This window comes from Telopea speciosissima, chromosome 9, assembly GCF_018873765.1.
Source record: "Telopea speciosissima isolate NSW1024214 ecotype Mountain lineage chromosome 9, Tspe_v1, whole genome shotgun sequence".
In the NCBI taxonomy this organism is placed as follows: Eukaryota; Viridiplantae; Streptophyta; class Magnoliopsida; order Proteales; family Proteaceae; genus Telopea; species Telopea speciosissima.
In genome coordinates this window covers 47,986,128-48,007,167 of record NC_057924.1, presented here as the reverse complement: position 1 = coordinate 48,007,167, position 21,040 = coordinate 47,986,128, and the positions used below count along the sequence as shown (strand labels likewise).

Here is a 21,040-nt window from a genome sequence, read left to right as displayed (position 1 = left end):
TCCAGCTCCGCTACTCGCGCGGTAGGATCCATTCCATCCCGAGCATCAAACATATAGGAGACCTGTTGGTGTAGACTTAAAAGGCGAGCACGCCAAGATCGAAAACTGGTAGAGAATAGGGTTTTGATCTGAACTTGGTTTGATTAGGCTAGGGTTGATTGACTGCTGGTTCTATTGGAATATCAGTGACAAGTTCTTAAAATTAATCCTGGTTCTGTAATGACCAGATTAGGGAATGCTGTAGGGACTGGGTATGTGAATAGTTACAAAAAGGTGAAGTTGTAAGGGGTTGGATTGAAGCTAACCTGCAACAAAAGGTGCTGCTGTAACTTTGTTGATGAAAACTTGTGGTTGAAGATGATGAAGCAAAAAAAGATATATTTAGCAAACTAGAGTCCCACTAGTTGCCCAGACATAGGAGTTCCACTTTGGACCGCTGTAGGAGTCTCACCTAAGCATACTTAATAAACTCACAAGCCTTTCTCAAAGAGAAGAAGACTAAGTCTTTTTTTGATGAATTCTGGAATGCCAAAGCAGCCTTCAATATTTTGAATTTATAGGGGAGGAAGGAGTTCAAAAAACCCCTTAGATACATGTAAACAATTAATGTACTGTTGGTATTTCCTAGAAAACATCCCCCATGCATCTAGGAATAATAAACAAGAACCTAGGAACTAGAAACAAGAAAATAATAAATCTGCCTAGGAATATAAAAAGACACTTAAATACTTAACTACCTAGATATATGAAAAGACTTTGAAATAAACCTAGGAAATATGAAAATAAGCACTACTAAGCCTAATCCCTTATGTATTCTGTGTACCCACATTTTAGGCTCAGTAAAGTGGCCAATTACAAATAAAACACATGGAATCAAATGCCTAATGCATACATAACCCCCACTCAAGGCTTATTTTCAATAAAATAAACCCATTATGTGACTTATTTGCATCACCTGTACCAACAGCGTAGGATCAATAGGGAATTCAAAGATGCACAAAGAAACATTCCATTGCCAACAATGAAAGGGAAAAAGAGTGTTCATTCAAGTATTAAAAAAAATTATACCCATGCCCGATCAGCGTAAGAATCCCGGCCGATCAAGCAATTACAAAAAAGGACAAAAATACAAGACAAAAAGGCTATGGTTCGTTTCCTCCGGCAACTTCATCATCTCCGCCGCCTACCACATATTCGTCCCCCTCCTTTTCACTGTCCTCCTCGTCGTCACCTCCTCGACAATAGGAGTTGGCACCGTAATAGCCTTGGTGTGACCTCCACGTCCGTAGGAAGCCTGGAACAAGCGAGGTCGCAGCCCGAGAAGTCCAAGTTGGGGAGCCGCTCTAGGACGTGGTTACAAACCACCCGACCGCCTTTAATGTAGGTCTCCACGTTGGCGAGCGCCACATCCTCGACACACACCTGGAGTTCTTGTAGTCCCCTATGGCCTGGGCAACTAACTTGGACTTCTCCTCCTCCGCCTCCTTCAGCAGTCTCTCCAGATGTAACGCATAGCTCAGAGCATCACCCTTTGCCTTGCGCTCTGACTCGAGAGTGCCCTCAGCCTCGCCCAACTTGGATTTCTGGATTTCCAGGTCGGAAGTGAGCGAAGTCAAGCAGTTCTCAAGGCTTTTAACCCAAGTCTTCGATTGGGATTCCTTGATCTTGTGTTGGTCGTCGGCGTCCTTAATCTGCGCCTTCAACTGGGTGAAACGATTCTGCTGAATGGCGAGGTTCGATGCAACCGTGTCTTTCTCAGTCTTGACGGTGTCAAACTCCTTATGCACGACATCTCTATCCCGCTGAGCGGTGTCAAGCTCACTACGGAGATCCTCCAATTCTTGGGACTTCTTTGCGAATATCTCGTCAAAGTCATTCACTATATCGAAGGACTGGGAGGCGTAAGCGATAAACTGCCACAAGGAGAGTTAGGAATAAATATATATATAAAAGGAAAAAACCTACCAGAAGCATGCAAGGTACAAAGAAATCACCCGAGACAAGTAGGTCCTCCCTCTCGTCACATCCGCAGGAGGATTGCGCCGCATGGTATCATAGTCAATAGGAAGGAGGCAACCTTTCGTCCACTTTGTAGCATTTTCGCGATGCTCGAAAATGTTGTCGTTCGGGGTAAGGTCCCACTTAGGGATGACAATAGTAGCATTGTCTTGGCGCTTGGTGGGAGGTGAGGGGGACTTCTTTGTGGGGAGATCTATCGTACCACCTCCATGGCTAGGGTAGATGAACCGGTCGGAGCAGCCAGACCCGGGTGGTTGGCAACTTCTAAAGATGGGTCGGCCAAGTCTCCGTCCATACTGCCGAAAGGAGAGCCAGTCTCCACCACATCGTCATCCTCTGTCCAAAAGGCGGTTAAGTCGTCGTTCGGAGCATCAGTAGTTGGCCTAGTGGGGGAGGTAAGCTGGGCGTCGCTGGTGGTGGACAGTGGTTCCTGGGGTCCCTTAGTAAAGGAGGGGGTCCCCATCTTTTTTTTCTTGGGCTTTTGAGCCTTCGGCCGGGCAGCCTAACCTGCACCTGTATCGTCAGCACCCTAGGCGCGTGGCGGGCTTGATGAATCTTTAGAGTAGCTTGAAGAGCATCGTTGCGAGCGACACTGCAAAGAAAAAGGAGATTCACAATTAATTAGAATGTTCGATACCTAAAAGAAAATAATAAGAGAAAAAAATCTACAAGGCTCCGGGCTCACCAGGATTAAGTCCGTGTCGAGAGAGGAACCCCTCGTTCCCTAACTCATTGGCGTTAAACGAAAGAGCACTCTTTAGTTGACGAAGGGTAACCTCATCCTCGTTACTGAGGGGAAGTTTGGCTTTCACCAATTTAATCTCGGGTTCACACCAGATATTCCCGGGCAGAAGACCTTTTAACTCGGAAGAAAAGAAAATCGGTCTTTCAGAGTTTGATTGATGAAGGAAGTCCAGTGAGATAATAAATACCCGTACGCTGGCCTAGGCTATACCAACCCCGAGCGTTATGCTAAGAGTTGAGATGGAAGAGATGGAAAAATAAAGAAAAAGATAGTGGCCGGTCGAGGTTGGTCACTAGGAGGACGAAACCGATGATGGTCCGCCATGAGTTAGGGACTAGCTGGGTGGGGGATACTCGAAAGTGGTTAAAAATTTCGCCCAGAAAACTCAAGACGGCTTCGCCGATCAAAAACCTGAGTCCATTGATCAAGAACTCCTCGTAGAGGCATATGTCTTGACTGACCGGGGTACAGGCAGACTCCCTCGACCTAGGAAGCCTAAGAGACGTACCATCAGGGAGATGGTAGTTGGTTTTGAACTCAGCCAGCTCCTCTGACTCGATAGTATAGGAAAATTGCAGGGCCACCCAACCATGATTGACCCTGAAGGTAGGGCCAATCCCTTTGACAGCGCCTAGCACGGCCAAATCAGCCGCACCAATGTGCGCCATTGGTCCAACAAGGGGCAGTACATCCCCAAACACAAGAATTGCAGGGTTAGGATTCCTGGGAGGGATCACACCCTCACCAGGAAATGCTAATCTATTGGTAGAGGCGATGAAAGTTGCTTGAGCCGGTGGGTTCTGACTAGAAGAGTCCATCTACGCTAGGGAATGGGGTTTTAAACTAACAAGAGCGAGAACCCAGAAGAAAAGAGAAGTAGAAAGGAAGAAACACAGACAAAAACAATAGAAGAAGGCCTTACTGGTTAATGAAGTTCGTGGAGAAGAGGAGCAAGACAGCGGAAGTGACGGAGCCCAAAGCAGATGCGTCGAGAAGAAAGCGGTGGTGCGCAGGACTCAAACATAGCGCAATCCCCTTGTAGAGGAAGTCACAGAGAAAGAGAAAACAGAGATTTGCAGAGTTGGAGAAGACGAACAAGATAAAGAATGAAGAAAAAGGAGGTTTAAATAAGGAAAGAAGAGTTTGAAGAGAGGGTAATAAATGCCCCCAGAAAATTCACGCCTGAGGAACAAACTGGCGCACGCGTGAAAGGACAGATTTGAAATTGAAAAGATGCCTTTCATATTCTCCTACCCTGAGCAACACACCTGATGATGTGGCACATACCCATTAGCCTGTTAAGCTGTGAAATCCATTAGAAATTTGAACTTGGAACTTGTGTTCTAGTTCAGTGTCGATGGTTGCATCAATGTTGTGGGATGCATCAGTGGAGGATGCAGGTCAACTCTCTGACTCACCTATGGAGGATTCCGGGGAGTCGTCACATCAAGCCATTCTTGACTCTGAGGATTCTACAGGCTGCCTGCATCTGAGCTACATGTGTCAGACATGCTTGGATGCACACATGCAGAAACTCTCCATTTCATTGACTGAATTGTAAGTATTATTCTATTCCTATATGTTTATATATAGTTTATTTTTTTTAAATTATGTATTAGGGGCAGAATAGTAATTTATCCTTGTGGGACCCACATCCCAGTGAGGGATTCAGCTTCCCATAGTCTACCTCAGTTGGATCCTTGTACGTGTCACATGACATAGCCTGTTAGATATAGGCTGTTATGTAATTAAATTTTATAAAATCAGATTAGGGAAATGATTCTCCAAAACTAATTCTAATTAGAACTAAGCCAACAGCCCTTAATTGAAGTAACTATATAAGGAATACTTGGTTCCTAATTTCATTCCTATCGTGTAAAAGTGACCAAAACCGATTCAGCTAGAGAAGGAGAGAAAGAAGAGGAAGAAAAGAAGAGAAAGAAGAAGGAGAAGAAGGGCTTAGACTTGGAGATTGGAGCTAAGTCTTGGAGGTTGATCTTGGAGTTGAGAAGAGAGGCTGCCATCACCATCTACACTTCAAATTCAGGTAGGAAACCCAACCCATAATTCTGATTTAGTTTAAAATCCTCTCTCCTCCAATCGATTGAGTTTACAACTCAATTCAGCCCAAATTAGGCAACATAGAATGAATATGGATAAATCCCCAAATTGGAGCATGGTTTTTGGTTTAATTAACCTAACACCTCTAACCCACCTTATTTGGACCCTAAAACGTGAAATTGGATCCATGCATGTGAGGAGTAAAAGCCCCAATTCTGTTTTGGCAGCCGGATGAAGTTGCAGGCTTTATGGCGGACGTCCGGCTACTCTGGCAGCCTGCATCCGGCTGCCCCTCTGCTATGTTTGTTGGACTGTTTTCCTAGGGGTTTTGACCTAGACTTCTACCCTAACTAATACACTTTATTTAATGATTATATAGGACTGTTTGACCTTGTTTTGGTGAGGATTACTTGGGTTTTGAGGATTCTATCTAGCTAGGCTTGTCTACTATCTCAGGTAAGGGAATTTGAGTTTAATTTTGTGTGTTTATGCTATTAATTTCTGTTTTATTATGACTGCCATACCATGCATCATTTCTATACTCTGTTCATATAGTTTGTTAGCTTTAAACTTATTTGCATTAGCTATGCATGAATTAGGGTGCATCCTCATATGCATTACACATATTACTTGTTCTTAGAATTACTTGGTTTATGATGATGTTACTGGACAGCTTATTGTATTACACTTATGTATGCATATTGCCATCATATTGGAGTTGCATATGGTTAGGATTGATATGAACCCAGTAGAAGTGTTGGATAACCCGTGGTAGGTCCGAAGGGATGATTTCGGAATGCCATTCACTGTCCCATAGCCAAAGAATATTAGGAATGGGAATAAACAGTAGGGTTAGTCATTGGGGGTTCGTTAGCGTCAGATGTGTAATGCCTAAGCTGTCGGGTCTCCACCGTAGTAGAATGGTTTCGCTTGGGTGACTGACGTCTGGTTATGCGTTTTCGGGACCGATGTTATTATTCTACTACAGTAGTACTTGTACCCCAGGAGACCTAGTATCTATGTTAGGAGCATGTTTCACTTAGTCCATTCATCATGGACTATCTGCATATGCTTGTGTGTTTCCCTTGGGCTTAGTGGAGCTCACCCCCGTGGATATCCTTATTTTACAGATGATACTACTTCTGTTGCGATTGTTCCTGTGGGAGCTTCATCCACTCAGGACCCTCCTACTGTTCATGGAGTTGATACTCCGCTGTTTGTGGAGCACGATGTCTCGTGCTTGTGTAACGATTGTGCATTCTCCTGAAGTACCTGACAGACCAGGCTATCTCCCCACTCTTTTGTTTATAAAACACTTTGGTATACTTAGCTTTATATAGATGTTGTATCTTTTGTTTTGGGTTACTGTGTGAATCTGTCAGTGTAACTCAAACTTCACTTCTATATATAAAAGCATTACTATTAGTCTTCTTTATTATTGCCTTTATCTCTAGTAAATTAAATTGCTTCCGCTGCGTTTAAACTCTGTATTGTGATAATTGTTGTAAATAGGGTATTGCACTTGCGATCCTTCGGGATTGGCTGGATGTCAGAGACATCCAGTCACACTTGGCCCTTATGAACCAGGCCGGGATGTGACATAAGCACATGGACATCCGTACAGACGGCATTGACGGTGTTGAAGTGACAGGAACTACAGCCTCCTGACACTTGGACTGATAGCCAGGATTCACAAAGCATTCAACCACGCACTAGATAAAGTTATCGCTCGGTCGAGAGCAGGGAACTTATCACTGTTCGGAGCTCATGGACACTCACTCGAGAGCATTGGTCAAGATTATGGGAGACGTTAGGACAAGAGCAAGCACGGTGCTATCACTCGGTCGAGAGTACAAAGGACATTGTCGCTCGGTCAAGAGCGCGTAACACATTGCCGCTAAGTTGAATGCGCTTAACGCATCGTCATTTAGTCGAGAGCGCGAAGGATCCCGTCGTTCGTAAACAAAAAATACAATCCAACTCGGTCAAGGGTGGAACATTCGGCTCCCAAAGCGAAATAGATTACACGTCTTCTACTCTGATGAACCCTAACGGCTCTGTCGGAGTGGGGGGCTTGTGATATACCCAAATCTAGCCACCTAATAGCATCATATAATGTCATCATAGTCAGGAGTGGCCTAACGATTATAAGCCCATCTGGCCCATACCCATACCCGCTCCAATAAGGAGTTTAATTATAAAATGGTGCGATCCACCACGTTGGGGGGGGGGGATCAATCCATTCCCTACTTATGGATAGTGACACAGTCCCTTAAGGAAACTACATGAATAGCACCCACGGTTCCTACTAACTAGGATCACTCTCCCAAAAGGACTCCATGATTGATTCCCCTACCATGAATAGAAGATTCAATAAATAGGACTGTCCACCACTACCTCTACCTACAGTCCACACTATATATACTCAAGTATAACCCTTAGCAGGTATAATCTTCTGCACTATTATCACTTTTAACTGTTGCTAGAGAGGCATGACTTAAGCATCGGAGAGTCTCCCGCTGGAGCAAACCGGCTCTCTTGTGTTTACTTTATTCTTCTGTGTAGGTTGTCTTGCAGGAGGATCCCCTTGACGCTTTCTTGACGCAACAGGGGTAATATCCAAAGTCAAATGAGAGTATATTCTCAACCCAAAAAAGGTTTTCAAACACTGGTGAACATAGCCCAGCAACCAAACAAGGCAAAGATCGCAAAGAAATTCAACACCACGGCAATCTTGAAAGTATAGCTTCATCAAACACCATTAGGGAAGCTCAAACAACATTCCTCAATAACACCAAACAGTCCCTCTTCGAAAAAACAATATCCAAATCAATTGGGGAGATCACAATCAACCCAAATACGTAGTCTAACTTCGAGAGAAAAAAAATCCAGCAAGCAAAAAACAAGCTCGAAATGTGAAGAACTTCTCTGAAACAAACCCTCCAAAGGGTAACAACATCTCATAACAACTCAAAACCATATGAGGCATTCCACAACCATTTCATATCTGAAAGGCACCATACATTGCATTTCGAGCAAAAAATAGGGCAACAACACAATTCTGGCAGTACTTGGCAGCTTGGAGGAGGATGAGTTGAGCTCCACCAACTCACCTCTTTAGTAACCAAGGCCTTGGGGGGGTTGAAAGCCACCCCTTGGGCGACTCTAGCAAGCCCAGGTCCATTCCCAAATATTGCTCGATGGAGGAGAAACCAAAAAAGAGAACAAAAATCTGGCAGTACCTTTTGAACAGTAGAGAATTGAGTTGTGGTTCCACAACCCTTCTCTTCAAGAACCAAGGGCCTGTGAAAGTGACAGAGGGGTCTAGGGCGATTCAAATAAGCCCTACCCCAGCTTCATCAACAGCCAGATATGTGTGTGTGAGAGAGAGAGAGAGAGAGAGAGAGAGAGCCATTCCAACACCGAAATCACTGTTCACGTGAACAGTAGTTTGAGCTCCTATTGATTCACATACCTCCTTTTGATGTTCCTATGATCTTCTTTCGAGCTTATCTCATGGTCCCTTTGAGTTTTTTCACACAATGGTCTCTTCTTTTGGAACCCCTCTGTAACCTAGGGTTGCAAAGAGAGAGAAATGGAAGCGGAGTACCGGTAGGACGACTCTCAAACCAAAGACCTTCGCTCCGATGCCAAGTTAGAATGTAGGGAATGCAAGAGAGCAAGAGAGCAAGAGAGCAAGAGGGCAAGAGAACAAAAGAGAAAGAGGTGAGATGAGAGTAGGAGGATGAAGGAGAACAAGGAGAAGAGAAGAACAAGAGAGATGATGGTAGACTGTTGTGTGTTGGAGAGATGTCTCCTCCACACCTATATTTCTTCATTATTAATATGAAAGAAATTACATACACCTCCCTAGGGAGGTAAAAGGTAAAAAAAGAGAAATTACAATATAAGGCAATTAGTTGACAAGCTAGTCCCCAAAATACCCTTACTACACAAACTCTAACAAGATGATGTTGAATTTGATTTCTTTTAACATAATAACATTGAATTTTTTTTAATGTATTAGAGAAAAATATTTGTTGTCATAATTTTTTCCTTTATTTTATTTGATTTTTGGGTAGGGATTTTCCTTTCATTTTTAATATGTATTAACTTTTAGGAAGAATAGTTTGGGTTTAAGAGTACCGAAGAAAAAAAAATAGGTTAAAGCCCAACAAATGGGAAAAAATATGAGATTTTTCATGTCATTTTTATTCACCCTTTGCTCACTTAAGAAAAGTTTTGGTGGGATATAAATACAAAATTATAAACAGAAAAATAAGATGCAAATACATAGTAAGACTTGCATAATCTACTTCAATTAATATAATTCACTTGTGGTTTCTTCTATATTGATTTTTTTGATTCATTTCCATATGTATTCAATTCATCATCCAAATTTTTTTTTGTTTGATTATGCAGGTATGAAGCGGAATTAGTAAAAGATGTTGTTAAAGAAGTTGTTAGTATATTGAACAAGAGACCCTTCAGTGTTTCTAACAACCAAGTTGGAATCCAATCTCGTATAAAAGAACTGTTGATGCTATTAGATATTGAATCTGACAACATAAGAATTGTCGGGATCTGCGGCCTTCCTGGCATTGGAAAGACAACGATCGCTAAGGCTGTCTACAATACAATCTTTAATCACTTTGAAGGGTGTAGTTTCATTACAGATGTTCGAGAAACTGCTCAACAACATAATGGTCTTGTTCATTTGCAAAAGCAACTTATCTTGGATATCCTGAACAAGAAGATCAGGATATTACTAGTGTGGATTATGGAATTAATGTGATCCAGCAAAGATTCTGTGGAAAAAAAGTTCTTATTGTTCTTGATGATGTCGATAAAAATATTCAAGTAGAATCTTTAGTTGGGGACCGCAAATCGTTTGGTGTTGGGAGTAAGATTATTATCACAAGTAGAGATAAGCAAATTTTACGTGTTCAAGAACCAGATGAGATTTATGAGCCCAAAGTAATGGATTCAAATGATTCTCTTCAACTTTTTAGCCATCATGCATTTAGAAGGGACCAACCACCTGAAAATTATTTGGATATCTCAAAAGCAATGGTAAGGACTACTGGAGGTCTTCCCTTGGCTCTTCAAGTTATAGGTTCGTCTTTGTATTCGAAGGACAAATCAGTATGGAATGACATGTTAAAGAAGTTGCAAAAAGCTCCCAACAATGATATCATGAAAATGTTGGAAATAAGTTATGATGGATTAGATCATGAGGAGAAACAAATGTTTCTTGATACTGCCTGTTTTTTCATTGGGATGGATAAAGATGTTGTGTGTCACATATGGGATAGTTTTAGCCTTTCTCCTCTAGTAGGGCTTGATGCTCTTTGTCTAAGGTCTTTGGTAACGATTAGTGAAAAAGGTGGGTTAGTGATGCATGATCTGCTTCGGGATCTTGGAAGGAATATTGTTCGTCAAGAGAACATAGATGAACCAGGGAAGCGTACTCGAATATGGTCTCAAGAGGATGTCTTGGAAGTACTGGATACACAAATGGTAGGTATTGAATATACATAAGTTATCTTTTGTGAGAACCTTGTAAAAAGGTCTTTGATGGATTTTGCTTGGTTTATTTCAAAAACCTTAGATGGGTACTTAATTGAGGTTCTCTGTTTTTTTTTTGCAGGGAACAAGTAATGTTAAAGGACTCAGTATCGATTTCAGCAATATATCAAGAAGCAATTGTTTGATGACCGAAGGATTTGCTGCAATGACAAGACTAAGGTTACTCCGAGTCGATCATGCATGTTTTTCTGGGAACTTCACCCATTCTTTTTCAGAACTGAGATGGCTTAGTTGGAAAGGATGCCCCGACCAATATGCAGGAACCAATTTTCGTCCACAGAAACTGGCAGTTCTTGATCTATCATGTAGTGAGATCACCAAAAACTGGATGGGTTGGAACTACATCAAGGTCTAGAAGAATTTCTCTCTTTTATTTAATTTGTTTATATCAAGTCTTTGTAAAAAATTCAAATTTTCTTTTAGTCCTTAAGCTAATCCGATAAGTTATAATATATATATATATTCTATTTTGCAGATGGCAGTAAATCTAAAAGTTCTAAATCTCACTTCTTGTCATCTACTATTTAGTACTCCCGACGTTTCAGCAAATCAACGCTTGGAGGTATTGCTTCTTAAAGACTGTAAAAATTTGGATGAGATTGATACATCCATTTGTTGTCTGACGAACTTAGTCATATTAAACATGAGTGACTGTGGGAGACTAAAGGATCTCCCAAGTGAAATTTCCCAGTTGACTTCTCTCAAAAGACTCGATTTAGGAAGATGTCCAAATCTAAAGAAGTTGCCGCAGGAATTGGGCCACATGGTATCCTTGACAGAACTTAATTTAAGTTGTTGCAGTAGTCTAATGGATCTCCCAAGTGAAATTTGTCAGTTGACTTCTCTCCAGAAACTCAATTTATACAGATGTGAAAGTCTAAAGAAGTTGCCGGAAAAATTGGGCTGTACGATATCCTTGATAGAACTTGATTTAGGATGGTGCGAGAGTCTAGTGGATCTCCCAAGTGAAATTTGTCAATTGACTTCTCTCCAAAAATTCAATTTAGAAGGATGTCGAAATCTAAAAAAGTTTCCGGAGAAATTGGGCCGCATGATATCCTTGATAGAACTTAATTTAAGTTTTGGCAGGAGTGTAGTAGATCTCCCAAGTGAAATTTCTCAGTTGACTTCTCTCAAAAGCCTCAGTTTGACTGGCCTTGGTTTTAGTAGCTGCTATTCAAATCGATACATCTCATGTCTTCCCTCAAGTTTGACCAGCCTTCATGTTAGTGACTGCTCTTCAATTCGATACATCTCATGTCTTCCCTCAAGTTTGACCAGCCTATATATTTGTAAGTGCAAGTCAATGGTAAAACTATCAAGTGCATCATCAGGAGGCTTGGGAAATTTAAAGAGATTATGTCTTGATTTATGCACCAGCCTAGAAGAAATTGAAGGTGTTGATGAGAAATTGGAGTCCCTGGAGGTCATCGACATTCGGGAGTGCAGATCATTAAAAAAGTTACCCAAACTGACGGGCTCGAAAAATCTAAGGACTTTGAAGCTTCTATGGAACGACGTCGTATCAGATTTTGAAGGCGAGGGGATGGACTCTCTGGAGGTGTTGGAGATAGAGACTTGCCAAGCATTAAGAAAAATACCATATCTGCCAGGTTCAAAAAGGCTGAGGATACTACAAATCGAAGACTGTCCAGCATTATCCGAGATTGAGCGCCTTGAGGACTATGAATCCTTACAAGAACTATCAATTAGTAAGGCCAGATCATTAAAAACATTACCGGATATCTCAACCCTGAAGAACCTGAGCTATTTAGGAATCAGAGAGTGCTGCTACTTGATTGAAAGATTACCTGATCTTTCAAACTTAAAAAAGTTGAGGCAATTAGATATTGGAAATTGTGGGAAGTTTTTAAAAAAATTGCCGAAATCATATATTGAGTATTGGGGGAGCTTAACCAAAATTCCAGGCCTTGGCAGATTGGAGTCCTTGCGACAATTGGGAATAGCAGGATGCATAGCCATTCAAAGATTACAGGATCTGTCAAACTTAAACAAGTTGACTTATCTAAACATTAAAGGCTGCAAGAATCTAACGGAGATTCATGGTATTGACAGATTGAAAAACTTAGAGATTTTGGTTATTAGTAGCTGCGAGTCCTTGGAAAGATTACCTGATCTGTCAAACTTAAAAAACTTGAAGGTTCTAAGGATTCAAGGCTGCAAGAATCTGACCCAGATTCCTGGTGTTGGCAGGTTGAAAATCTTAGAGGAATTGAATATTAGTGGCTGCGAGTGCTTGAAGTTGACTGGATCTGTCAAAAAACCTGAAGGATCTTAAGATTGAAGGCTGCAAAAATCCAACAGAGATTCATGGTGTTGACAGATTGGAATTCTTAGAGAATTTTGAGATTTTTTGGTGCGAGTCCTTGGAAAGATTAGCGGATCTTTCTAACTTAAACATATTGAAATATCTAAAGATTGAAGGCTGTAAGATTCTAACCGAGATTCAGGGTGTTGACACATTGGAATACTTACAGAATTTGGATATAAGTGGGTGCAAGTCCTTGGAAATATTACCCGATCTGTCAAACTTGAAAAACTTAATGGAGCTAAAAGACTGCAAGAAGCTAACTGAGATTAAAGCTGGTAGTGCATTGGAATCTTTGACACACTTGTATGTTAGGGGGTGTATATCCTTGGAAAAATTACCAGATCTGATGAAGTCAAAGAAATCGTTGAAACTAAATGGTGTGTCCTGCTGGGGCCTAACTGATAGTGCTTGAATAGCACTCTTGACTGATGGTGGGTGTACAAAATTATTCAAGGTACACCTCTCTCTCTCTCTCTCTCTCTCTCTCTGTTGCTTCTATTTTTTTGCCTTTTCTGTTTTTGTTGTTAAGACTCCATTAACTCTATAAAACTTTTTTGGCCCTCTACACCTGTTTTTATAACTCTAATAAATTCTTCTTTTCTAAAAAAAAATGATATCAATTAATATTCTCAGCAAAAAAGAGTCTTGTAGGTTGGTCATCTGTGATTATTACCTAAGGATCTATTTTTGTGCGACTTATATAGACTTTTTTTATTTTCATTTTTGATTTCAGTACCCTTTGTTTGCATGATATAGCTTCTTTTTTTGCCTTTTCTGTTCTTTGTTGTTAAGGCTCATTAACTCTGTAAAATTTTGGGATTTCTGGCCCTTTTCTCTCCTGTTTTTTAACATTAATAAATTTTTCTTTCCTAAAAAATTGATATCAACTAATCTTCATAAAATCAGATCCTTGAAAGGTTTTGATTTGGAAAAGGACAAGGATAGACCAGTCAGTGCAAGGTTGTTAGGTCATGAGATCCTCCTCCTTTTGATTAGTTGCTCAAGTGGCAAGTGCCCTTCCCAAAAGACACCCCGCTGCATATTAGTCCAAGGTGTAGCTAGTATCCAATGTATGGACTTTGTTTCACAGACCTTACTAGATTCAATTGTCAATCTAAATTCAGTATTAATTTTGCCTTCTATTTGTGCACAGTTTCTTCAATAAAATCCTTATTTATACATTAATCCTTAGCATAAAGGTTTTACTTCATTCTAGTTCCTGCTCATGTCAGAATGAATAAGGAGACCTAGAGAAACGCAATATGGTTTCACAACAAACCTACTTCATTAACGTACCTTCTATAAGGACCAAATCAAATTTCAGCGAGAGACACTTGTTCATGTTCCATGGCTCTTGATCCATTAAGCATCTTGCATCTAATGCTCTTGCTCCTTGACCTGTTTTCATATTATGGCATTGATGACATTATGTTTGTTGTTTAGACAGGAAATCACATGTTTTCACTTCCCATTACTTACTTCCATGGTTATTGATATATTTCCATTGTTAGGTACTTGTTGAATAATGTAATCCAGAATACCGTGGGGGTATTGTGATCTTTTGGGATTTATGTTTTATGTACTGCCGACTCTCGGCTAGAGTAAGGAGAATTCTATCCTATTTCATGTAATTCTTTTCTTATAAATTAAAGGGCTTGCTTGGTCGATTTGATCATTCAAGCATTCATTATTTTCTGTTTTGTTAACGTGGCATCTGAGCCAATTTCTCCGATCTAGGTTTTCAAAACACTTCCCTCTTCCCCCTTCCATCGTTTTCTCCTTCCTCCCTCTTCCACTCGATCTCCTTTTTCTCTCTTTTTTCCTTGGTTCTCTTCATCCACCTTAGGGCAGCACTAATGAGGTGATCGTATGATCTAGATGCTGCCCTCAATCCAACCTCTTCAATCCATGATCTAATCACAAGTTCAGATCAATACCTACTGCCCCTCTTCTCTGCAATTTTTTGGAGTCTCCCCTTCTTGAAGATCGAGCCTCTCTGTCTTGGAGGTTGATTTTTCTTATTGGAGATTCATCTTTGCAGTCTTGGACAGCAATTATCACAGGTGTTTACCATCCATTGAAGGCAGTTCCCCTATATCGATCTCATCTCAGGGTTTTTCAAAACCCTGACTCTTATCGATTTTGGGTTTTTAAGTTTCAGCTCTTACTGATTTTTGGAGGGCAGTTTTATTCTACTACAAGGAGCACTCGACCTTGCTGGTGTGCCTTTCTATTGAGTTTTTTGAAGATTTTCAGAATTCTCATCTTAGGATCGATTTCTGCCCATATCGATCTTGGTTTTCTGGTTTTGGATCTTAGCTGGCTGCATCGACTACTTGCTATTCTGCTGATTTGAAGTATGTCTGGTTTTGATATTACTACTGCTACTTCCGGCATTGAAGGCCAATCTAGGAATGAATATCTCCCTTATGCTGCTGCTATAAAACTCAATGGGACAAATTATCTGATGTGGTCTAGATCTACCTATTTAACTGTTGCTGGCCGTGGCCTTACTGGGCACCTCCTTGGCATTGCTACCAAACCATCTGACCCTGTTGCTCCTCAGGACTGACGGCTTTTTAATGATGCTATGGTGATGTCATTCTTGCTGCATTCTATGCAATCAGACCTATTAAGTGGCTATTTATTATTGGACATTGGACAGTTTCCTTTCAGTAATGCGATGAGAAGATGATGACACAACATGGGATACTGTGGATGTAAGGATATTGAGTCAGATGTTGAACGCAATGGATAATCAGATTGCAGAACTGGTTACTCACATTGACACGGTAAAGGATTTATGGGAGTATTTGAATGTACTCTACTCTGGGAAGGACAACTTGTCTCGAATTTATGACCTGTCCCAAGCTTTTTATAAAGTGGATCAGAAGACCCTGACTGTTACTCAATATTTTGCTGAATTCAAGTGCCTGTATGAGGAGATGAATTCCATTCTTCCTATCACTTTTGATGTACAAGAGATGCAACGACAGCGAGGGCAGCTGGCTGTTATGGTATTTTTGGATGGACTTCGAAAAGAATTTGAGCCACTACGGTCTCAAATCCTCGATGGGGATAGGGTCACCACACTTTCGGAGGCATTTTCTCGAGTTTTACGGGTTTCCGGTGAGAGCAGCCAAGATTCCACCCAAGGTGGTGATAGTTCGGCACTTGCAGCCTTTCCAAACCTTGGGTTTAGTGGTGGTGGTCATGGCCATGGGCCGGGGAATAGTAAAGCCCCCGCATATGGTACTTCAGAGACTTCAGGACAGGTGTGCACTTGTCATCATTGTGGCAAACCTGGTCATATTCAACGCTTTTGCTGGGAGCTTCATGGTAAACCACTTCAGTATGCAAATTCAGCCAGCAGTGATCCAGTGGTTCCCACTCCTTCCAAGCCTGAGGATAGAACAGTGACTATGTCTAATGAAGATTATGAGCAATTCACTCAATTTCAGAATTCTCAGTCATCTCAGTTCTCCACTACTACATTGGTTTAGCCAGGTAATGCTATTATATGCCTTTCATCTACTTCTTGTCCCTGGATAATTGATTCAAGTGCTTCGGACCATATGACTAGAGTATTGGGTATTTTTTCTTCATTTCATGAGTCTTCCTCCAATGTTGTGTTAGCTGATAGATCTCTTGCTAAAGTTCGGGGTATAGGCATTGTGCATGTTACCCCTTCTTTGTCGTTGTCCTCTGTTTCTTATTTGCCCAAATTTCTTTTTAATTTATTGTCCATTCAAAAATTCACCAAAGCTAACAATTGTTCTTGTAAACAGTCTTAGAATTGAATGCTTGAGTGATCAATATGGATCACCAAGCTCCTTTATTTATAATCAAAGAGTTACAATAATCATACTAGAATTAGGAAGGCTACCCTTGCTGATTCATATTAGGAATACCCAAATAAGAATAGGCTAAGGGAGAACAAATATAAAAGAGGACAAAACTACCCTTATCAGGTAGAACTACTTATTCTAACACTCCCCCTCAAGTTGGAGCATAAATATCAAACATGCCCAACATGACAAGAATAGGATGAAAAACTTTTCCATTTAATCCCTTAGTGAACACATCAGCTAGTTGGTCAGCAGACTGCACAAAAGGAACACAAACCAACCCTTCTTCCAACTTCTCTTTGATAAAGTGCCTATCAACCTCCACATGCTTTGTACAATCATGCTGAATAGGATTGTGAGCAATGCTAAAGGCAGCCTTGTTGTCACAATACAACATCATAAAAAGACGGACAAGAACACCAAGATCTTGCAATAAGCCTTTGAGCAATAGCAATTGACAAATACCCTGTGTTCTGCTTTTTACTACGCCATGTAACAAGGTTTCCACCAACAAACGAGCAATAGCCAGAGATGGACTTCCTGTGAAATCCATTGTAAATTTGAACTTTGGAACTTGTGTGATTTTAGGTTCTAGTTCAGTGTCGATGGTTGCCTCAATGCTATGGGCTGCATCAATGGAGGATGCAGATCAATTCTCTGACTCACCTATGGAGGATTCCGGGGAATCATCACAACAAGCCATTCTTGACTCTGAGGATTCTGTAGGCTGCCTGCATCTGAGCTGCATGTGTTAGACATGCTTGGATGCACACATGCAGAAACTCTCCATTTCATAGACTGAATTGTAAGTAATGTTCTATTTCTATATGTGTATATATAGTTTATTTACTTAAAATGAATATTAGGGGCAGAATGGTAATTATCATTTGCGGGACCCACATCCTCAATGTGGAATCCTGATTCTTGTAGACTACCCACACTGGCTTCCTACTTATGTCATAAGACATCACCCCAATGACTTAATTATAACTAATTAGGTAGTTATTTTTATAGATAATCAGATTATAAAAATACATTCTAAAATCTGTTTTTGACTAAACTAAGGCTAACATGCCTTAGTCATACACTAGTATATAAGGAATACTTAGCTTTAATTTCATTTCATTCCTACATCTAAAAGAGACCAAAACCGATTTCTGTAAGAGTGAAAGGAGAAGGAAAAGATAAGGACAGGAAGCTAGGGTTTGAGAATTTGGAATCCATTGGAGCTTGAGACTTGAAGCTTACACTACAACTTGGAAACTTGGGTGCTACCATCTCTTTCATCTTCAAGTTCAGGTAGGCCATTGAATCAGTTCTGTTTTACCCTGAATTTCCCTCTTCTTCAATTTTCGTTGAGTTTTCTTCCCTATTAAACCCTAGCATAAGAAATTAGGTAAATTTGGACAAATCCCCAAATTGGAATGTAGTTTTGGGTTTAATTAACCCAACACTACTAACCCACCTTAATTAAATCTTGAATTATGAAATTGGATCTATGCATGTGAAGATCCATGTAAGACAGCAAAAATCCCCAATTTTGGCTTTTCGACCGGATGGAGTTGCAGGCTTGCAACCAGTCGACCGGGTCCCATGTGTGAATCCGGTTCACTCTTTTGGCCCAGTTTTGAACCTAGATGTTAGGGCTTGGACCTAGGGCTCCTGCTATAACTAATTTATGATATTTTGTAATCTGAATAGGACTGTTTTACTCTATTCTAGTGTGGATTACTTGAGTTTTGGGATTCTATCTGGCTAGGCTTGTCTACTATCTCAGGTAAGGGAATTTGACCTTAATTTGGTGTGTTTGTGAAATTAATTGCTGTTTTGTTAACTATGCCATATCATGCACCATCCTTACAACTCTAATCATATAGTTTATTAGTTTCTATTTCTTTGCATTAGATATGCATGATTTAGGATGTATCTTCATATTGCATTGCACATATTATTGTTCTTAGAATTACATGTTTTATGATGATGTCACTGGACAGCTTACTGTATTATTCTTATTGAAACATATGCCATCATATTAGACTGCATATGGTTAGGACTGACATAAACCCAGTACTACGACCCTTACTAACAGAGGAGAGGTATTGGATAACCCGTGGTAGGTCTGAAGGGATGATTTCGGAATGCCATTTACTGTAGCATATCCCAAGAACATTACAGGAATGGGAAAAAACAGTAGGGTTAGTCATTGGGGGTTCATTAGAGTCAAATGTGTAATGCCTGAGCTGTCGGGTCTCCACCGTAGTAGAATGGTTTCGCTCGGGTGACCGACGTCTGGTTATGTGTTTCCAGGACCGAGGTTATCATTCTATCATAGTAGTACTTATACCTCATGAGACCTAGTATCCATGTTAGGAGCATGTTTAACTTAGGTCATTCATCATGGACTATCCACATATGCTTGTATGTTTTCACTTGCTGGGCTCAGTGGAGCTCACCCTTGTGGTTAACCTTAACTTTCAGATGATACTACTTCTACTGCTGTTGTTGTACTTGTGGGAGCTACATCCACTCAGGACTTTCCAACTGTTCATGGAGTTGATACTCCGTTGTTTGTGGAGCACGATGCCTCGTGCTCGTGTGATGATTGTGCTTTCTCTTAGTGCCTGACAGACTAGGCTACCTCTCCCCATTCTTTTGTTTATAAAACACTTTTGTATATCTATCCTTATATAGATTTTGTATCTTTTGTCTTGGGTTACTGTGTAAATCTATTAGTGTAACTCAAAACTTCACATATATATATATATATATATAATTGCTTTATCACTAGTTTTCTTTATTATTGCCTTTATTCCTATTATTTAAATTACTTTCCGCTGCGTTTAAATTCTGTATTGTGATAATTGTTGTAAATAGGGTACTGTACTTGCAATCCTGGTGGATCAGTTGGATGTCAGAGACATCCAGTCACACTTGGTCCTTATGAACCGGGCCGGGGTGTGACACTTCCTATCAAGGGATCCAGCTCAATCAGCATCAATATATGCTTCGACACAAAGATGGCCATTCGGAGACAGAAGAATTCCTTTTCCCGGGGCTGATTTCAAGTAACGGAGAATTCGAAGAACAACATCCATGTGAGAAGAATGAGGATCATGCATGAACTGACCTACCATACTCACAGGGACGACTATATCTGGTCGAGTATGACATAGATAAATAAGCTTGCCGTCTAATCTCTGATAAGGACCTTTGTCAATAGGTTCACCCTCCTTTTCTTTAAGCCTTGTAGCAGCTTCCATAGGTGTATCAGAAGGATGACACCCTAGCATTCCAGTCTCGGTTAGCAAATCTAGGATGTACTTCCTTTGAGAAAAATGATGCTCTTAGAAGATTGAGCAACTTCTATCCCTAGAAAGTACTTTAGGTTTTCCAGATCTTTTATTTCAAATTCTTAGCCAAGGAAAGTCATTAATTTACTTATCTCATTATTATCATTCCCAATGACCACAATGTCATCCACATAGACTATGAGAATGTTTATTTTTTCACTATTCCTTTTTATAAATAGGGTATGATTAACATTACTCTGCTTATAACCCACAGAAACCATAGTCTTGTAAAACTGTCCAAACCATGCACGGGGTGACTGCTTCAGCCCGTATAAAGCACGCTTCACAGTTGTCTTTGCATCACCCTTCTTCCAACTTCTCTTTAACAAAGTGCTTATCAAGAACACCAAGATCTTGCAATAAGCCTTTGAGCCATAGCAATTCACAAATACCCTGTATCATAGCATGGAATTCTGCTTCGGCACTAGACCTTGCCACTACGTTCTGCTTTTTACTATGCCATGTAACAAGGTTTCTACCAACAAACGAGCAATAGCCAGAGATGGACAACCTATCAGAGGATCCAGCCTAATCAGTATCGGTATATGCTTCGACATGAAGATGGCCATTCGGAGACAGAAGAATTCCTTTTCCTGGGGCTGACTTCAAGCAACAGAGAATTCAAAGAACAACATCCATGTGAGAAGAATGAGGATCATGCATGAACTGACTTACCATACTCACAGTGATAGCTATATCTGGTCGTGTATGAGATAGATAAATAAGCTTGCCGACTAATCTTTGGTAAGGACCTTTATCAACAGGTTCACCTTCCTTTTCTTTAAGCCGTGTGGTAGCTTCCATAGGTGTATCAGAAGGATGACACCCTAGCATTTCAGTCTCAATTAGCAAATCTAGGATGTACTTCCTTTGAGAAAGAACGATGCCTTTAGAAGATCGAGCAACTTCTATCCCTAGAAAGTACTTTAGGTTTCCCAAATCTTTTATTTCAAATTCTTGGCCAAGGAAAGTCTTCAATTTGCTGATCTCATTATTATCATTCCCGGTGACCACAATGTCATCCACATAGACTATGAGAATGGTTATTTTTTCACCATTCCTTTTTATAAACAAGGTATGATCAGCATTCCTTTGC

At 40.5% G+C, this 21,040-nt stretch overlaps 1 pseudogene; it reads left to right on the top strand.

The window, feature by feature from the left end:
* The first annotated feature begins 4,121 nt into the window (after positions 1 to 4,121).
* Positions 4,122 to 13,197, top strand: LOC122638988 (annotated as a pseudogene).
* The last annotated feature ends 7,843 nt before the right edge of the window (positions 13,198 to 21,040 follow it).